Source organism: Ochotona curzoniae, unplaced genomic scaffold, assembly GCF_017591425.1.
Source record: "Ochotona curzoniae isolate NIBS_2020 unplaced genomic scaffold, NIBS_Ocur_1.0 contig_883, whole genome shotgun sequence".
Lineage (NCBI taxonomy): Eukaryota > Metazoa > Chordata > Mammalia > Lagomorpha > Ochotonidae > Ochotona > Ochotona curzoniae.
In genome coordinates, this window is record NW_024466599.1 from 27,388,849 (window position 1) to 27,408,488 (window position 19,640).

Sequence of the window (19,640 nt, forward strand, 5' to 3'; positions counted from 1 at the left end):
AATGACCCACTTCCTCATTCACCCCAGCTCTTGGTAACCATCATCCCATTTTGGTTCTGTGAATCTATTTTGCATACCTCATGTAAGTGGAATCATGCATCATTTATCTTTCTCTATCAGCTTATTTCATGTTGCTAAATGTTCATACTGGTCCATGTTGCAGAATTTCCTCCTTGTTGAAATTCTGAATAATGTTCCATTGTATAGCTCATGTTTTCTTAATGTATTGATTGCTAGGCGTTTAGGTGTTTTCTACATCTTGGCTATTTTAAAAAGATTTATTTATTTATTTATTTTTGCAAAGGTGGATTTATGAGGGAAGGGGCGACAGAGAGAAGAAGACAGAGAGGAAGATCTTCCATCCACTGCTTCACTTCCCAAGTGGCCTCAATGGCTGGAACTAAGCCAATCCGAAGCCAGGAGTCAGGAGCTTCTTCTGGGTAACCTCTGTGTGTGTGTGTGCAGGGTCCCAGACCTTTGGGCCATCCTCCAGTACTTTCCTAGGACAGAAGCAGGAAGCTGGAAAGAAAGTGGAGCAGTTGGGACATGAGCTGGTGTCCATATGGGATACTGCCACATGCAAGGGGCAGGGGGACTTTAGCCATTAGGCCCTTGCGCCTGAGCCTATTTTTAGTCTTTTGTAGAACTGTCATATTGCCTTCCATAGTGAGTGCATCATTTGACATTCCCACCCACAGTGTGGAAGGGATACTATCTCTTTACCAATTTTTATCTCTTTACCAATTATTAGCCTCACCAGTGGTTGTGTTGTTTGATAACAGCACCCTGTCAGACTTCATCTGGTATCTCACTCGGCTTTTATTTCTATATGCTAAGTGCTTGGTCATTTTGAGTATGTTTTTTATGTACCATGTGTAGCCATTTACATGTCTGTGTCAAAGTAACTATTCATGTCCTTAGCCCTTTTTAAATTTGATTACTACCTTTTTTTCTGATATTGAGTTATGCACAGAGAGTTCTTTGTATATTTCTCAATTTAACTCTTCACAAAACATGTCATTCTTACATATTTTCTCCCAATCCATAGGTTGCCATTTCAGTCTGTCGATTGTTCTGCTTGCTGTGGAGATTCTAGTTTGGTATAGTCCTGTCTCATCTACTCATTGTTTTTGTCGTCTCTGATTCTGATGTCACTTTGTGAAGATCAACATCATCAAGCTTTTCCTTTATGCTTCCGTTAACACATTAGAAGTCCCACACATAAGTGGATGTTTGGCGCAGCTGTTCAGACATTAGTTGGGGTACCCACAACTCATATCAGAATACCTGCGTTTGAGTCCTGGCCCCACTCATCATTTCAGCTTCCTAATCAGTGTGGATCCTAAGAGGCAGCAGAAGAGCGTCCAGGTGTTTGGGTCCCTGTCAGCCCCCCCGAGAGACCTGAGTTGAGTTCTGGGCTTCTTGCCTGTGCCTCTTCGGCCCCAGTTCTTGTGAGGCTTTCAGGATCAAATTGAAGAAATCGTAAAAAGAAAAAGGCGGAAATCTAGCACCCAGAATTCACAAAGAATTGTTTTGCAAAATAAATAAATAATAATAACAATAAAGCCCCACATTTACTTATTTGAAAGATGGATTGGCAGAGAGGAGAAAGTGGGGTGCCCGGGGAGCAGGGCAGGGTGGGGTGAGGTAGGTATTTTAGGTCTGCTGGCTCACTCCCCAAGTTATTGCAAAGGTCAGACCAGATGTTCACAACAATCTGGGCTGGACCAGATAGAAGCCAGGAGTTTTATGTGGATCTCTTAGGTGACTGCATAGGCTCAAGTTCTTGGGTCATCTTCCACTATGTTTCCAGGCACAGTAGCAGGGAGCTGGATCAGAAGTGAGAGACACTGGGGAGGTTGTCACCGTGGTTAGTGGTTTAATTAGCTAGGCTACGGTACCAGCCCCACAAAGAACTCTTACGGCTCCATAATAGATGCTCCAATTAAAATATGGGCAAGGAGTGTGTGTGTTAAGACACTCCTCAGGATACCTGCATCCTGTGTTGGAGTGCTAGGTCAAGTCTGGACTACTGTATTTGTCATCCAGCTTCCAGCTAAGGTGCCTGGGAAGCAGCAGGTGCTGGCTCAAGTACTTGAGTTCCTGCTATCCATGTGGGAGACCTTGTTGTACTTCCCGTCTCTTGCTGGCAGCTTGGCCCAGCTGTTGTGGCCATTTGGAGAGTGAACCAGTAGATGGAAGATCTTCCAGCCCCACACTTCTCTGCCACTCTGCTTTTCAAAGAAATCAATATTTTTTTTATAAATGCATGAAAGTGTTAATTATGAATTTGTAAATAAAAAAGGTAAAACATGATGAAACCATAATCAAAAAGATTTTCAGCTTCATTGCTTTTATTTTATTTTATTTTTAAAGATTTATTTATTCTATTACAAAGTCAAATATATAGAGAAGAGGAGAGACAGAGAAAGATCTTCCCTCTGATCCAATGATTCACTCCCCAAGTGAGCGCAACGGCCGATGCTATGCAAATCCAAAGCCAGGATCCAGGAACTTCCTCCGGGTCTCCCACATGGCTGCAGGGTCCCAAAGCCATCCTCGACTGCTTTCCTAGGCCATAAGCAGGGAGCTGGATGGGAAGTGGAGCTGCCGGGATTAGAACTGGCACCCATATGGGATCCCGGCACGTTCAAGGTGAGGACTTTAGCCTCTAGGCCACGCCACCAGGCCCCAGCTTCGTTGCTTTTTAAGAAAATGCAAATCTAATCCTCAATGAGATACCACTTCCCACCTTCCATAGTATAGCTACATTGAAAAAAAAAAAAAAAAAAAAGAAAAGGGAAAAAGGAGCAGCAGCCTGCTTGGAATGCCCACAGCTCCCAATTGGAGTGCCTCGGTGTGATTCCGAGCTCTGCTCCAGGCCCAGCTTTGGGGCAGTACCTGTCTTGGGAGACTGCAGGTGAGGATGGACTGGTTGGACTCCTGCCTTCAGTAGGGGAGGCCCCAACTTCAGTTCCTGGCCTGTTGTTGAGGCTAACCCAGGCCTGGCTTTTGTAGGTATCTGGGGAGTGAAACAACCCTTGGAGATCTCTGACTGCTTTTCCAATAAACAGTAAGAAAGGTCGGCAAGGATGTGGACAGGTGGAATGTTCAAATAATTCTGGTGGGAATGTGAAATGTTGCAGCCCCCATGGAAGACAGTTTCCCGAATGTTGAATATAGAATTACCATAGAACTCAGCCCTTCCTGGATATGTGCTCAGGAGAATTGACTTACAGGTGAGTGTTCACACTAATTTAACTCATTTCCATGACCTGAATGTCTGTATCCTTCCAGAGCGCTCAGAGGAAAGAGATGTGATGATAAAGCAGGAAGAAGTCATCTTTGAGGCGGAGGGCAAGCCCAGACCAGGCTCTGAATCCACTGGTGCCCTCTGCCCAGCCTCCAAGACTGTGCTATTTGCAAGTTACCCAGGTGTAATGTGTTTTGTGATGACAGTCCAAACAGACTAAGACCTCCATAAGAACCTCAAACTGGAAACAACCCGGGTGTCTATTAACTAATGAATAGGTAAAGAAAACATGATTTTGTCCACACAATGGAATATTACTCGGCCATAAAAAATGAAGCATTGGTATTTGTGACATGAATAAATATCGAAAATCTTGTATTAAGTGAATGGAGCCAATCATCAAAGATCACATATGGCATGATTTCATTTATTTGAAATGTCCAAAATAGGCAAATCCTTAGAGACAGAAAGTAGATTAGAAGTTGCCAAGGGAGGAAGGAATTGGGACACAAGAGGTTTCTTTGAGGGATGGTGAAAATGTTTCAGAGGTAGATAGTGGCAATGGTGACGAATGTGCAGTTTTTTTTTGATTATGCTGAAATCTGCCGAGCTCTTTACCTTTTAAAGGAGCAAATTGTACAGAATGTAAATTGTATCTCATTTTCTTAAAATGTGTATCAGTGTGTCATCACAAATTTGCAATCCAGTAAACTTCCTTTGTAAGGAAGTTTTCTATTTTCTATTTTTTAGTTGAAAATGATTGGAAAGGTATATGTTGGATATATATACCAGGATATTTTTGCAGAAACGGTACTTCAAAACTGTCAAAAATTGTGTATGCAATTTATGTGTCATTTTTATTCAAAGTCTTATAAATATTTGTATTTCTTTTTTTAAAGATTTATTTTTTAGTTTTATTGGAAAGTCAGATATACAAAGAGGGAGAGAGACAGAGAGAAAGATCTTCTGCCCTTTGATTCACTCCCCAGGTGGCCACAACAGCTGGACCTGAGCCGATCTGAAGCTATGAGTCCGGAGCCTCTTCCAGGTCTGCTACATAGGTGCAGTCGAGGACAGCTTTGAGCCATCCTCGACTGCTTTCCCAGGTCATAAGCAGGGAGATGGATGGGAAGCAGGACCACTGGAATATGAACTGGCATCCATATGGGATCCCAGCACGTACAAGGCAAGGACTTTATCCTCTAGGCTACCATGCCACACCCTATATTTGTATTTCTAAACATATAGTTGCTAACAATATTTTTTTGTGTACAAATGTTTCATTCAAAACATCTGAAAATGCTGAAATGAAAATTATATTTTATTTTTGCAATTATAGTTTTGTATCTAATTTTTTAAAAAGCCCTATTAGTAAATGTCCAAAGATACATTTTTTTTAAATGGACATAACTTGATGCTTTGCTTATCATTAGCTGTTATTGTTTTTAATTTAGTATTGTACTGAAGTTTAGAAACAGACGAATACTGAACAAGTTAACATGAGGTTAGAGAATATTTTCTGAAACAGGGACTTAATATACATATTTAAAACAAATTTCTGGAAAATATTATATAGGAAAGTGACTGCTTTGCTGCAAAATAGTTTTTTCCCATTATTTTTCTTCAGATCTAAAGTAACAAGATATGTGATTTAAAATTTTTAAACTTTGTATTTTGCCAATGTTTCAATGTACACGAATTCAGTATTCTAAGATACCAAAGTCATGCCTCTTAAGCAGTTTTACTCCTTGAAACTAAAGACTGTTGAGTTATTTGATTAGCTGATTCTAGAATTTGACCTGGAGCTTATGTAATTAGAAGAGACTCTAGTTTTCCTCATTTAAGAACCTGGTTAGCATATGACAGTCTCGTTTCGGAGAAGTCAGACCTCCCCACTGCTGCTTTTTATAACCTTTAGCTTCATTCAGAATCCACACGAGCCTTGGTGTGAGGATGGTATAAGCACGGCAAGCAACATGGGGTAAGTGTGTGCTTTTATATGCTTTAAAGGATGCAGAAGAGGGAAATATTTTTGGAAGAAGAGCAACCCTTACCAGATAATATTAATTGAAATAGAAAATATGCTAACATTTCTCTGAGGCAAGCACTCAAAGAAATAACTTTTATTCAAGTTATACCAACTTATAAAATACTCATTCCTTTCATTGCTTAATTTTTATATTACAGGTTGTCAGCTAATAAAATATTTCAGGGGGCTTAAGCTGTTTGTGTATTCAAATATTTGGTTGAAGCTGAGTTAAATTTTGGGAATAGCCTTTAAGAAAGAATGGTAGAATTCTTGATTTATAAGGCAGCTTTAATCTAACATGTACATGTCTCTTTGGGACTGAGAATAATTAAGGAATGAAAAAGATGAGGGACTTAGGGAGGTTGATTTATACCTTTATAAAATAGGAAAAGGATGGAGGACGGAGTTCACTGCTCTGTAGGAAAAAGGTGTGTGCTGCTTCATTTCACAGGGCCATTTATTATGAGATCTAACTCTGAGAACTTTCTGAGTTTGAGGGACATAATGAGAAGAATTGCGTCTTGCTTAAGAGGTTTCTTTTCTTGAGTGAGAATGGGATTCCATTGTAAGTAATACTGAAATGATATAGTTTCATATGCTGGAGCAGTAGAATTCTGAATATAAAGAAATGTCTCTCTGTAGAAATGCATCATCCTTTTAGCTTTTTTATATAGCTCCTCTTAATAGAAAAATACATTGTTGCAAATGGTATAACTGCTACACTGAAATAATCAAAGATTCACACTGGAGAGAAAAGTTCTGACAGGTCTATTCCAGTTTCCACAAATTCAATTAATGTCTACATTTTGGTTGATACTATGGACTCTAAAGATACAATCTAAACCAGTTTGCAAACTCAGAGGGTTTTGGAGAGATCAACATTACTGTTGTTGCCCTTTAATCCAACGTTAATAATTCCTTTTGCAACTAAACATTAGCAGGTATGTGCCTTGTACTGATTCCATGCACACTGAGTTGATTTGATCTGGGACAGAACTGAAGAGTCGGGCTCTCGGATGGTCTGCTCTGCTCTCTCCTTCCTCTTGCCTTGGCCGAGTGTGCTTCCACACACAGAGTAAAGGTGTTCTCGCAAACACCTTCCTGGCCCCCATCACCCTCCCTCCCTTCCCACTTCCTTCCTTCCTACCTTCCCTTTTCCATCTCGCTCTTTTTTTTTTTTAGTTTTGTTTCTTTATTTTGAATCTTATGTTACAATTCCATAACGTCTTGGATTTCCCTGCCGCCTCTCCTCCTATTTCCAACCCCCACTGATTTTCCCTGCATTATTACGATAGTATAGTCCTTCATAAGCAGTCATAAATCGATCAGTCTGTTATTTTAAGTGCGTGTTGACACTTCTGGTACAGACAATGCCAGACAGTCCAACATCCTGTTGTCAAGATATACCCAACAGTTTCGTTTGGAGTCTGTCTTTGAGTTGGAAGTAGAGATGCATACTGCATTGTATTTTCACATCTGGATATGATAGGTCTCTCTTTGATTACGTTTCTTTGACAACAACAATTCTCAACCATTTTGAGAGTCAAGGATTATTTTAAGAATCTTCTGAAACCACTCTCAAAAAACCCCCACGAACTTTGCATATAATTTTCAAAACATTTTTAAGTGGCCTGAAACATAATTTACAGACTCCAGCTAAAGAAACTTTGCTTTTACTTTAGAATTGGAGTATGAGTTTTCCATTACTCTTCTTACTTTCCGGATTTTTATGAAATATAGGGATCTTCAAGTTATTTCTTCTCTCAGGGAGCAGTGTCTAAATGATGATTCCCTCCCCACATAAGTCACATGATAATGAAACAATTTACCCAATATCCAGCTCTCATCATGTCACTGCTATTGGTCCTTGAGGACTTGATTAATCATTGTGCCTTTCAAGAATACCAGGAATCACCCTGGGAGTTTTACACGAAAAAAAAAAAAATCTTCATATGATGAACTAAGCAAATAATAAATTGCTGAATAATACATGGAACATTCTTCTGATTGGTAGCTTCTGGATTATTTTGATCCTGCTTGATATAATATACATTAACTTCTGTGTAAGTGTTCAAAAAAATCAGAAAAATAGAAGGAGAGCATGGTAGCTATTTAGATACTCAAATTTGTGCATTTGAGAAACTATGTAGAGTTCATTTCCTACAAATGAGGGATTAGCTGTTTCTATGTGTTTTTGGAACCTACTGATTTTCAAGTTATCTGAGGATGTAATGTCCTTTTATGGGTCTCCCCCTTCCCTTTCCGCTTTCCCTCAGGATATAGTGACAAGGAAAAAATAGGAGATTCTAATACTCTCTGAAAAGACTACTCTTTATGTTTCATTGCATTCCTGTGGGCAGGCTGGGTAGCCTGCTTTATAAAGGCAGGGAAAGAGAGAAGTGGAAGACCCTCACTGTGTTAGCTGCTCCAACACCTGCTAATTAGCATAGCACCTGGGTGGAGGATGAATGTTGGGAAGGAGTGGTTGTACTTCTTACTGAGATGCTTTTCATATCTTTTCCCATCTTCAAGTAATTACTCAGTGTATCCCTAATTGACATATGGGAAAAATAAAAGTTAAGACTCTGCTAAAATTGTAAAGCCAAGAAGTTTGTGATTGTACCAAATTTAGTCTCCTGTTTAGTTTCTTGGTACAAATAGGTTTAGAACAATTTTAATTTTTTATGAATGTATTTTCTACTTCTGAATTTGGGATTTAGAATCCAACTCTTTTTCTTGGGAAAGCATCCACTTAGCTAAGTAACATTAAAAATTTTGTTTCTATTGTGTCCTCCTTTCTTTTTAAATAGTCACTTCTCTCATTCAAGCCTTCGTTACATCTCATTGTTTTCTTAAACTGTTTATTTATTTGAGAAACAAGGAGGCAGAGAAGGAGAGAGGAAGACAGGTGTCCCCTTGTTCACTCCCCATATGTTCACAATATCTGAGGGTGATCCAGGCCAAATGCGGCAGCTCAGAACCCAGTTTGGCTCTGCCATGTAAGTGACAGACATCCAAGTACTTGAGCCACGACTCGCTGCCTTTCAGGGTGCACATAAGTTGAAGGCAGAAAATGAAAATGAGAGTGGAGCTGGACTTGAACCCAGGGATCCAGTTAAGGGATGATAGCAATCTAGCCAACTACTTGACTGCTATACCAAATGTCTGTCTCTACTTAGGTTGCTAGAAGTGCCTATTCGCTGGTCTTACCCTTTTTGCCTTTATTAGAAATGTAGATTTACAGAGAGAAGGAGACAGAGAGAGATTCCCCAACCCACTGGCTCACTCCCCAAAAGATCTCAACAGCTGCAGCTGAGGCAATCTGAAGCCAGGAGCCAGGAGCTTCCTCTGAGTCTCTCACCTGGGTGCAGGATCCCAAGGCATTGGGCCATCTTCTACTGCTTTCCCAGGCCACAAGCAGGAGCTGGATCAAACATAGAACAGCTGGGACATAAACCAGCACCCACATGGGATGGCCACTTGGAGGGAGGGCCAGCTAGTTTAGCTAAAGCACCAGCCCCTCACTGGTCTCATTATAGCTATCTTTTTCTTTCATTGGTCTTTTAAAGATTTGTTTGAAAGGCACAATGAGAGAGAGAGAGAGAGAATCTTTTATCTGCTAGTTTTCTCTCCAAATGCTGCAATGGATGCATCTGGGCATTCCAAAACCAGGAACTTTGAATGTCATCTGGGCTTCCCATATGAGTGCCAGGGGTCCAGGAACTTCGGTCACCTTCTGCTGCTTTTCTCAGGTGCATCAACAGAGAGCCGGATTGGAGTGGAACAGTTAGGACTTAAGCCAGTGCTCATGTAAGATGCCATCATTGCAGTTAAACCCACTGCATCACAGTGCTGGCCACTGTAGCTATCTTTTCTCTACAGCCCCCTAGGATCAATTCTTAATCAATAATCTTGCTACTCCTATCCTCAAAAATTTTTCTGTAATCCCTTCTCTCCATCGCAGAGTGGGTTCCAGTGTTATTCATGGCTCTATCTCCAATCTGCCTGTTTAGCCTCAGCTTCTGTTCTGTTTTCCTTGCTTCCTAGCATCCCTCAATCCACACATACCAACAACCTTGCACTTTGCTCCTTTGCTGATCCTCTTTTTATCATTTCTCTATCAGGCAAAGTCAGTGCAAATCCCATCTGTTTGATGAACCGTTTTCTAATCTCCACAACTGGAAATCACCTCCTCTCTGCTGAACATTTCAGGCACTTTATAGTGTTTTTTTTATGTCAGTTGTCCCAGTACATCACATAGTTTAGGTATTTTTGTGGTCTGACTTTCCTAATAAATTGTAAGTTCCTTGAAACAGGAACAATGTCATTTTAATATTTATTTTCTTTTTTAAAGATTTATTTAATTATTTGTTTGAAAATCAGAGTTTCAGAAAGAGGGAGAGATAAAAAGAGAGCTTCCATTGGGGCCAGCACAATGGCTTAATCGGCTAACCCTCTGTCTCCAAGTGTGGCATCCGCTATGAGTGCCAGTTCATGTCCCAGCTGCTCTGCTTCCCATATAACTCCAGACTTGTGGCCTGGGAAAGCAGTATAAGATGGCCCCAGTGCTTGGAAACCTGCATCCATGTGGGAGACCGGAAGAATCTCCTGGCTCCTGGGTTCAGATTAGCTCAGCTCTGGCCATTGTCTTTCCAAAAAAGATGAAAGAAAGAAAGAAAGAGAGAGAGAGTGAGAGAGAGAGAGAAGGAAAAAGAGAGAAAGAGAGAGAAGGAAGGAAGGAAGAAAAAGAAAGGAAGGAAGGAAAGTAATTTCCTAAAAAAGAGATCTTTGATCCACTGATTCACTTGCCTAATGGCCACCAGAGCCTGGCCTGAGCCAGGACAAAGATAGGAACCAGGGACTTCATTCAGGTGTTCCATTTGGGTGGCAGGGGCCCAAGTACTTGAGCCATCCTCTCCTGCTTTCCTACGCCATAAACTGAATTGGAAGTGAAGAAGTTGGTACTGGAACCAGTGCTTGTATGGGATGCTGGCATTTAGGCAGTGGCTTTACCTGCTGTGCCACAGTGCTGGCACCTCATATTTGTATTTCTACTAGTACCTGCTCCAATGAACTTTACATAGTATATGCTTAATAAGTACTTAATGAATTAAAATGAAGTACTTTTCCTATAATTCACAAAAAAAATCTGTGAACTCAATTTAGCCCAACTCACCACTTTTTTTTTTTCCTAATAATATGTCCCATTTTCCAAGTTCCTATTTGAAGAGTTCACTTGAGTGAGTAGTTTCCAAAATGTGGGTGATGTAAGGATAAAAGACAAGAACCAGGGCTCCAATGACACGCTTAAGGCTTCTGGAGAGGGAAGAATGTGTTGTGGATAAGTAGAAAGCACACGTGGACTCGAAGGGAAGGTGATAAAACATACCAGAATTTTTAAAAAATTGTCCTTGGTTGTAGATAGTATCCTGTTGGGATTTGATTCATGAGCCCGTGAAACAAAAGTCAAAGTAGCAGTGGCTACAAATCAGTCTTTTCTCTCAAGCCTATAAAATTTACCTAATTATTCTTAGAGAAACAGAGGAAGAGAGGAAGCTATTTGCACCTTCAGTTACTCCCCTTCCCCCAGTACTCCAAACAGGCAGGATTGGACCAGTCCAAAGCCAGGAACTACAGAACTGGAGAATGCAGCAGGGAACAACCCCTTGAATCCTCGCTGCATCAGCAGAAAGCTGGATTTAGGAGCTGTAGTCCAGTATCCAAGCCAGGTACTCCAACAAGGGACACAGGCCTCCCCAACAGCCTTCCAGTTGCTAGACTGAATGGCTGTTTTTCTCTTGCATTAAAAAAAGAAAATCTCAGAAGTAGACAGTCCGGGGCTGTTGGATTGGCTCTTTAGTGTGAGAATCCTAGGTTCCTCTTGTCTTGCTCTTCTGTTGTTAGTGTATCTGTTGCCTTTTGGGGCAAGCAGGTTGCTAAGGCTCCACCCATCTCATTGGTATTCAGCTAGTACAAAAAAGGAATGGGAAGAATAAGAAAAACCTGAGTGTTCCTTTTAAGGAGACTTCTGAGAGGTCACTCATATTATTTCTGCTTATCCAAATACAATCCAAATGGTTAGAAACCTAATTTTATGGTTCTATCTAACTGTGAGGGAGAATGGGGAATACAGTGTGCTAATTGAATTACTAATGTAAAAGGGGAGAATGAATGACTACTAGCAAGGTCTGGCAAGGCCAGTATCATGCCTTCGTTGGCCTCACTGATTCCTTCAAAACCAAGTACAGCGTCATGGCGATTGGGCATTTAACCTCATGGATAAGGCGCCCATGTGCTGCATCACAATACCGCAGCTCAGTGCTGACTCCTCAGTCCAGCTTCCTGGCCATGCAGGCTCAGGAGCCAGTGGTGATGGCTTGGACAGTGGAGTCTTCCATATGTGGGAACTGGCTGCGTTCCCAGCTCCCCCACTTCATCACTAGTCCTGGCTCATCCCCAGCCCAAGTCCTGCCAGTTACAACGCTTCCAAAAAGTGAACCAACAGAAGGAAGCTGTCCAACTCAGTCTCTCTACTCCTCAAACAAGTAAATAAATCATTTCTTGAACAAATTATACCACTATGTACAAGAGCATTGTTTGTAGAAAAATTTTCAGTAATATTAAGGAGAAACAGAGCAACCCATGCTGGAAATAAACAGATTTCCCCAAGCCTAAGGGACAGGGCCCTTGACAAATGACAGAGGCGACTAAGGTAAGCCTTTGCCACCATATCCACCACAGCCTGGCACCTGAGCTTCATCTCCTTTAGTCCCTGCATCCTACTGTGAAGTGAGGATCATTATGGCTATGCCAGTTGTGCAAGTAGATCAGGAAAATAAAGTCGAGATTCAGTGAGTAGCCAGACTGCCTAAGAGGCTACAGAGAATGAAAAAGAAACCCAGAGCTGGTGTGAGGCCTGCTGTACAGCCAACCAAAACCGTATAAATCAGAGAATATTTTCCAAATGGATTTGTACCTAATTCTAGATCACCTCAATGAACCGCCTCAGACTATTACAAACTTATTTCACTTGTCACTTGAAGCAAGTGATTTCTTTTAATATGGGATCCTTACATAAAGGCTGGGTTTGTGGTTTTCAGTGTTCTAAGATCAAAGGATTACTTGAAATGCTTTTCATTCAGCAGAGCACTCTAAGCCATGTTGGAACATTCCAGCTCTATGTTTTAAATACACAGGAATTTTCACTAGTCACTGCAATAAAAGAAATACAGAAGTGGCTTGGCTACTCAATACCAACTCACTTTAAAACTACAAGGCTGGGATGGGCATTCGGAGCAGCGATTCCGCTCTGTGGAACACCTGTGTCTCACAATGCCTGCATCCCACACCGAGTGCCTGGTTCAGGTCCTGGTTGCACTTCTGAGTCTTCCTGCTGATGCATACCAAGGAAGGCTGCAGGATGGTTCCAGTCGTTGGGTTCCTACTCCCACACGGGAGACCCAGACCAACTTCTAGGCTTTTGGCTTCTGTCTGGACCGTCTTCAGCTGTTGTAGGCATTTAGGGAGTGAACCCGTAGGAGGAAGATCTCTCTGTCTCTTACTGCCTTTCCAATAAATCGAGTTAAAAATATTTACTAAAAAAAAATGTTTACTTAAAAATGAAAGACTAAGGGAAACCAGGGCCCTTACTCATTTACATTCTATAATTTTGAACTCTGAGGACAATTTCGACTATTAGAATATTTCTAATGAATTGATATATAACAAAAGCTTTTAGTTATAACACTATAGGGAGAAAGGATGATATAAAATGCAAGGTGCCTGTCACTATCAATGGCATTTTGTTTTTTACAGAACATCTAGAGAAATCAGGAAGAAGATGTCAAAAAAATGATGTGATGTCTCCTAGTGGAGACAGGGCACGAGGTGAGTGACAATTGTAAAGAATTGTTTCTGGTAAGAACACAGGTAAATGGAGAGCTTAGTTTAAACCAGTGAGTATTTGTGAAGTAGGTACATTGTAAATTACTTTGAATATGTTTGTAACCTTTCTTTGAAAAACATCAATAAACAAATTGGTTAAGCATCATTTTACCAGTGAATAGTCAGAAAAATAGCTGCCTTATAAGTTAGCCATGTGACATCACCATTTACCTGCTTATATGAATGCTATTCATGTGAAAGACGGAGAGGATGGGGAGGTGAAGGAAGAGAGAGAAGAGAGAATGGGTGGAGAGAGAGAGAGAGAGACAGAGATTATCCCATCCTCTGGGTCACTTCCCGAATGCCTGTGACAGCCAGGGCTGGGCCAGTCTGAAGCCACAAGCCTGGCGCTCCATCCAGGCCTCCCATGTGACGAGAGGCGTTCAGGTACTTGAACCATCCTTAACTTTCATTCCAGTTAGCAGGGATCTGGATTGGAAGCAGAGCACCAAGACTTGAACTGCCTTTCCGATAAGGGTGCTGATATTGCAGGAGGTGGCTTAGCTCGCTGTGCCACAGTGCCAGCCTTATGTTTTCGTAATTTAGCTTTCCAAGCAAAGCATGCAAATAATAGCCTTGTTGATTTATTTCTGTTTGGCTCCCATTAGTCCAATATGCCTCACTGAAAATCCAATGTTAGTCTCACCTACTTCTTGTCAGCGACTTTGTGAAGTTTCAAGGATGCCTTCACTGATGAATATTTATTATTTATTATTCACTTACATTTTTACTTTTAAGCTGCTATAAATTTTCAAACTGCTTCTAACTATGCATATGTTATTCCATGATATATGATGTGAAATATTTGTTAAAGATTTCTAACTCTACATGTTTATAGTGAACTTTTGTTTAAAAATTTTCCAATTTAGTTAAAAATTGCCCTGATTTTTCCAGTTTGTCTTTTCCAACTTTTAATTTTAAGGGAGGTGGGCGGGGGGAAATCCTTGCTGTCAACAAGCTCAAAAAAGTTATGTGAATCTGGTTGGTTTAAACATGAGCATTTATTTCTGAATTAAATTCAACTTAACCTTGTCTTGAGTTCTTAAACTCTTCACGTGTGGTGAAATGTGAATAATGATAAAAATATATTTATCTTTAAATCTCAGTTAATTTTGTACCATTCTCAGAAACATCTAAAAACTTGAAAATTGAGTAACATCTCCTGTAAGAAGATGTGCTATGCTTGTACTGAAACTTCAAGTCCATAACTTTAAGAGGATATGATATTATGCTAAGTGAAATAAGGTGGACACAATCATTACATTTTCTGACACGTGGAATTTTAAAAAGCTGAACTCACAGAAGTAGAGTGGGGCTTAGCAGATGCTGCAGGTGGGTGGGTGAGAAGCTGGAATGGAGAGATGTGGATCAAAGACTATAAGCTTCAGCAGGAATCATTTGGGCATCTATGGCTCAGCATAGTGACTACAGTTGTTGTGCTGTGTATTTCAAAATAAAGGAGTAAATTTCAAATGTTCTCACCCCACAATGTTAAGTGAATGAGGTGATGGATATGCTAATTAGTTTATTCAGCAATTCTCAATTGTGTACCTATGACATTGCATTATAATGTATAAGTATATATAAATCAAGATTTTTTTTTAAAAGAACCAGGGGCCTGCCAAATACAATAGATAAGAATAATAGATGGTGCTTACCCTAGGGGAGCTTTTAGTGTTGTGTGAGAAACTGATGTGGAGATTATTGGGTATACTTCCCAGCAGGAAGAGATACTGGGGCACGAGGCTGCAGTGGAACAGGTGCAGACTTTGACTTGGTGCTGCAGGGCAGGCTCCATAGAGAAGGAGGTGCTTGAATTGAACCATGAAGGATAACAGCCATTTCACTAGGCAAGGAAAGCTATTTGAGGGATAGAGGATGAGAGAGACAGATATGGAGGACTGGTTGTGTTTGGTGAAATGCATGAGCTGTAATTATTCATCAGTATCGTGCATGCTAGTGACTACAAAGTATGATTTGAGATGTTATGAAATGACCTAATCAAGTTATGTCAGCTCATCATCCCTGGCTGTTAAAAACATCAAAACTGCATGAACTGATGTCTACCTGACCACAAGCACAGGTGAAGGCCCCCATCCAGGCAGCATCTCCAAGGGTGTGACTAGATAAGCAGCCCCAGAGAGAGCAGTGCAGTAGCAAGGTCCCCTAAAACAGAGCTGGATTAAAACGCCCAAGGCAGGCTAAAAACCTAGCACATCCCCACTCAACATTTAAGTGGAAACTTTCGCCTGTGTGAAGAAGGGTGGGGAAGTCAGCTCCAAGAGCAGAACTCAGCTTCCAGTCCAAGTGCAACAGCAGTTCAGTTCTGTCCTTACACTGACTGCACCACTCAGCAAAGGCTTTTTGGGGACCATGTATGGCGACTCCAGGATGCAAGTGCATACTTTACTCCCACCCTAAACATTTCCACACACATGTTTACCTATTTGCCACCTCTGGGAGCTTGATGAGGCATTCTTTTCAATCATGTGAAAGTACTCTCCTTGAGGTAAATCCTGGCAGGTGTAGTTTCCGCCTCCTCATGCTTCCAGGGATGTCACAGTGCCGTGAGATGCTGAGGCATAGGTAGCTGTCGAATCCAGTCCTCAATCAAGGCTGCATGTGCCTCTTTGCTGGAGAGCACCTTTCCTACCACAGCTGGACTGAAGCTGCTGCTGCAAATGCAAGCCTTCCATTTTGGGCCCCGCAGTGGTGACCAGTTCCTGCAAGAGGCTCCTTTCTGAGCTAAGTACTTTGGATCTCTGAAGGTGCTTAGCACACCATCCCTTCCTGGGAGATCTTTACCTGTAGAAAACCCAGGGGAACCCACTATATGCTTTTTCTCTTATGTCTATTAATTTCAGACTACGGCTAGTCTTTTGGTTTTAAACTAAGCAAAATCATAATAATTGTTTTGATTATAATTATATTGCCAGGCTTTGCTTAAAAAATACTTATATAATTGTAATTATACAATCATATTTATATAGATATAATAATTGTAATCATATAATTTATGTGGTATGTAATATATCATAGACATATAGTGTATTATATATAACATAGACCATTTTATATAAATATTTAAATTTGTATTTTATATTTAAAATAATTATATAATAATTACTTTTAAAAAGCAAAGTCTGGTAATAATTGTGACTGGAGACTTACATCCATATGCAAACCTGAGCTATCAGACTCTTTGGAGGTTAATAATTTTCCCAAGGTCACCCAGCTATTTCATTCATGGACCTGGGATTTAAATCCAGGTCACCCATGCTTCAGAGCTCATCTTCTCCATCTCTGCCCCCTAATGGCTCATAGCCTTGTTCTCAGTATTGCTCTCAATTAGCTGAAATGTTAGCTGAGAACAGAATAAGGTGGTTTTCTTCTTCTTTTAATCTCTCAAGATCTACAGAGAGAATTGCAGCTCTGATAACACATCATGAGGTGAAATGTTTGGGCAGGGGCTGAGCACTATGCCATTTTCACTTGCTTAAGCGATGCTCCTCAATGAGCTTGAATAGTGCTAGCAGATCCCTCGGTAACAGTCGTGAGCCATTGTATTTTTTTTCTGGCACACCAGCTTAGAACTTTGTCAAGTCAACCTTCGTGGACCTCATTTTCATTTTCTTTCTCCTTAAAAAAATTTTTTTTTGAAAGGTAGAGTGAGAAGGGGAGAACAAGGGATCTTTCATATGTTTGTTCACTCCCTGAATTCCCGCAACAGCCAGGTTGGGGCCATGCTGAAGCTATGAGCCAGGAGTCTGAGCTGGGACTTGAGTTGGCACAGTGATGTGGGATGCTGTCATCGTAAGTGGTGGCTTAACCCACTCTGCCACTACGATGGCAACATGATTTCATTTTCTTTATTTATAAAGGTGTCGGAGTTTGGGGGGTTGAACTCTGCGTGATGTTTCTGTTTGATTTTCTTCCCACTCTATGGTGAATCCTCAGTTTATGTAGCAAGTAGTTCTGATGGGTATAGTTTTCCATTGATTTCTCCTAAATATGAGATTGTCTCATTCATTTATTCAACAGCTCTTTGTTATTCAACAGGGCCTACTCTGTGCATAACCCTAGGTTAAGCCTTGCAGGAATGTAGAGTGAAATAAAGTACCCAAGTTGGGGTGGGCATTTGGCTCAGTGTCTAAGGTGCTAGTTGAGACAACTGCATCTTGTACCAGAACGCCTGGGTGTGAGTCCCACCTCTGCTTCTGAACCAGCTTCCTGCTAGTGGCCATCCTGGTAGGCAGCAGATAGATAATGACATAAGAACTTGGATCCTTTCCATGCACATGAGTGACCCCGATTGGGTTCTGGGCTCCTGGTTTTGGCATGACCCAGCTGTGGCTATTGCAGGTATCTGGGGAATGGACCAATGGAGGGAGAATCTTTATTTGTCTCCGTCTTGCTGCTTTTCAAATAAAATGGAAACAAATACATGTTAGGAAAAAAAAACAACAACCTTTAATATCTTGGTAATTTAAATGATAGTGGAAAGGGAGATATAAATGTAGTGGCCAGGCAAAATCTTTCTAATAAAATGACATTTAATCCAATCATCGGGGGTTATGACAGTACGCTTTTCACAAACTGAAAGCTAAACAGTATTTTAAGAAGAAAGGCTCTGTTATGTATGGGAACATTATACCCAAATTTATAGTGCCTCCGCTAGAGGCAGAGCCTAGGCCGAACAGTGGATAGGAAGGTGTTAAAAAAAATTCAAGGACTGCCCTGGAAATCCTGCTACTAAAGGACTGGGATAGATTTTAGATTCATTCTGTATCTGCTGGCTCATTCACTGTCCATCACAAATTTTGTTTTCAAGATGATGGGCATGGGTCCTCACACAACTGAATCGCTGACACAAGGGGCCAAGGACAAGTCTTCCTGGTGTTACAAGGCAAGATGAGGGCTCGCTTGTGGCAGTGAGGTTTCTGAGAGGCATCCATCCCAAAGTGGACGAGCGCAGGAAAGGACTGACTTTGCCTTAGATCCAAATTGTTAGGATTTTGTGTATGTAACAAGACCTAAGCTGTTGCAGACCAGCCTGGGACTGTGAAAATGCACGTCAGGGCCTTCATAGGACATTGCAGTCCTTTGTTCTACTCTTACAGTATGGATTCCCTTTAACCAGTTTTTTGTCTCTCAGTCTCTACATCCCTCACTGTTGCTTACCAGATTTTTAGGTGCGGGAACACTGATTTAATTCCCAATTGATAATTGATTGGGGAGATGTGCTATCACGTTATCTTTGACAGTGTTTGGGAAGGTTAATTGCCTTTGTCAGCAATATTCTATTGAGTTTCTGTTCTAGCTGAGAACATACAGTGGGTACCAGGGACATTTTACTCACAAAGATTCTAATCAGTTTAGAAAGTGGGATTATGTACATAAGACAGGGAAGAGCAGAAAAATGAAGGATTTGATTTTGATTGAATTGTTATGGTCATTCTGATAAAGAAGAGATAATATAGATTAAAGGGGGGAATTTTCTAGAGAAGAGGTGAGCCTGAGTTAGCTTTCGGGGCATAAGTAAGGCTTGGACAGTTGAGGTGGTGTGAGGACAGTCCAGCAACTGAGAGGCAGTGTAGCAGCGATGTCAGTTATAACTGCGCCTGGAGGTGGTGGGGATCCCGAGGCGTTGAAAACAAGACTGGAGGGGTGCTCAGAGACCTCATGAGGATCTGAGGCTGTGCTTTATTTCACAAAGAAGGAAAGACCTATTCGTGTTTTCAAGGGGGAATTAACAGATGATCAAAATGATATTGAAAGGGAACGAGTGGAGTAGCCATGAAGAGAGTTGACAAACCAGTTAGGATGCCTCCGCAGATCCCTAGGCCCAAGGTGATGAGGGGTGAACCAATGAAGCCACAGGGAAAAGAGGACAGAATTAAAGAAACCTCCTAAAGGGAGATTCTCAAAGATTTCCTGACTGCTGTCAGCAGGATGGCGGGAAGGTCATGGCAAGGTCAGCGGAGCTGTTGGTGACCAGGCTGGCCAAGTGTTAAGGAGGGGTATCTGTAGGCTAAGATGAGCAACGTGATTTACACAGGCCGAGTTTGAGGTAACCATGGATCAGCCTAGAAAGAAGTACCAGTACAACCGTGGATATTTATTTAGCAGAAAAAGGACCAGAAGCAAGGCCAGTTTTGTTTCTTTTTCTTAAAGATGTGGAACTAAAAAGATAGCTGAATTGTATACTAAAAGAATCAAGGATGGGAAAGTTATGAGCTGTACAATTTTTTTTTTCTTAAAGATTGGCCAAAAAATAACAGTAGCAGATTAACAATAGAAAAAGATTGAACGAAAGATACTAGTGGAAGACTGAGCGCGGGGTGACTCTGGCAAGGCAGCCATTAGTTGCTGTATCAACCGGTTTCGTGTTGCTGAATGATGTTTGCAGGTAGC

General features: G+C 41.1%; 1 protein-coding gene across 2 annotated transcripts in view; it reads left to right on the top strand.

Annotated features, from left to right (window-relative positions):
• Window positions 1–5,123: 5,123 nt before the first annotated feature.
• The window catches only part of ARHGEF33 (Rho guanine nucleotide exchange factor 33), a 70,525-nt gene continuing 56,008 nt past the window's right edge, over window positions 5,124–19,640 (top strand). For both annotated transcript variants that reach the window (XM_040993982.1, XM_040993983.1), the window contains exons 1-2: window positions 5,124–5,234; window positions 13,098–13,169. The gene's annotated coding sequence lies outside the window, so the exon portion shown is untranslated. The remainder of the gene's footprint in view (window positions 5,235–13,097; window positions 13,170–19,640) is intronic.